This window comes from Triticum dicoccoides, chromosome 3A (assembly GCF_002162155.2).
Source record: "Triticum dicoccoides isolate Atlit2015 ecotype Zavitan chromosome 3A, WEW_v2.0, whole genome shotgun sequence".
NCBI lineage: Eukaryota > Viridiplantae > Streptophyta > Magnoliopsida > Poales > Poaceae > Triticum > Triticum dicoccoides.
Genome location: NC_041384.1, coordinates 29,599,711 through 29,601,250, shown reverse-complemented (window position 1 = coordinate 29,601,250; position 1,540 = coordinate 29,599,711).

The window sequence follows — 1,540 nt, the reverse complement described above, 5'->3', positions numbered from 1 at the left end:
AAGAGGGGGGGGGGGAGGGGCTCAGGAACAAAGAAGGGGGAGGGGAGGGTCCGGTGCTCAGGGAGGGGGACTGCGGCTATGTGCACTGCCGACGCATAGTTTAAAGTGCCGCGGCGCAGGCCAAGCGAAGGGGTTGTCCACTTCAATGCGGCACAATGACCGGAGTTCGTTCCTCAGGAACATGCGTCGGCATTGAAGCGGGAGCTATCGAGAGGTCACGTCGGTCTGTGCCGCCCTCCCTCCCTCCTGTCACATCACGACATAAATGTCGGCCGCTGCGTGCTCCAGGCCGGCATGCATGCGGCGCGGTAAGTGATGTCAATTGAAACTGCGTCGGTATTTCCCGAAAGAGGAAGGGATGATGCAGTATAGCTACGGTAGGTATTTCCCTTAGTTATGAAACCAAGATATCAATCTAGTAGGAGAACCAAGCAACATTATGTAAACGGTATCTTCACACAAAGAAGAGGGGTTGTCAATCCCTCCTAGGTAACGGCACCAGAAATTGGCAAGTTGACGGGAGAATATTTGTGATAGATTGGATAAATAGCTCTAGGTAAAATATAAATAAAATAAGTAATAAAAAATGCAGCAAAATATTTTGGGTCTTTGGAATCGAAAAATAAAAACGAATAAAATAGATGTCCAAGAGACCATTGTATTGAGAATCAAAAGACAGAGAACAAGCCATCTAGCTACTGCCTACGGACCGGTAGGGCTATGGTGGACTATTCACACATCATCGGAGAGGCACCAATGAGAATGATGAACCCCTCCGTGACAGTGTTAGATTGGATCTCGTGGTTCACTTGAGGCAACTGGAATTGTGTTTCGTCGGATCCCCTAGGGTTTCTGGAATATTTTTATAGGGTAAAGAGGCGGTGCAGGGGGACTACGAGGGGGCGGGCGGCACACCCCTGGGCGCGCCTAGGCTCCTGGGCGTGCCCTGGTGGGTTGTGCTCCCCACAGGCCTCCCCTCTGGTACTTTCTTGGCCCATACGGTGTCTTCTGGTCCAGAAAAAATCTCCAAAACTTTCACTACGTTTGGACTTCGTTTGGTACTGATATTCTACTAAGTAAAAAACTAGCAAAAAACAGGAATTGGCACTGGGCACTATGTCAATAGGTTAGTCCCAAAATATGATATAAAGGTGCCATAAAATGATTGTAAAATATCCAAGAATGATAATATAACACCATGGAACAATGAAAAATTATAGATACGTTGGAGATGTATCAGCATCCCCAGGCTTCATTCATGCTCGTCCTCGAGTAGGTAAATGATAAAAACAGAATTTTTGATGTGGAAGGCTGCCTAACATGTTCATCGCACAACAGCTCGTCCTCCTGCTTGTTGAAGCTTTCTCCTCTACCCTTCTTCTTCGAATCGCCGGTTGTATCATCCGGATCATCGTCCTCGCTGTCCTCCTCCTCCTCCTCACCCTCATCCTATTGTTGCTTTCCAGCGCGCAAAATGGTGTTGTCGTTGTGTGCCCATGCCAGTCTGCGTGTAAGACAGTTGCGTGCCCGTTTGGGTGTA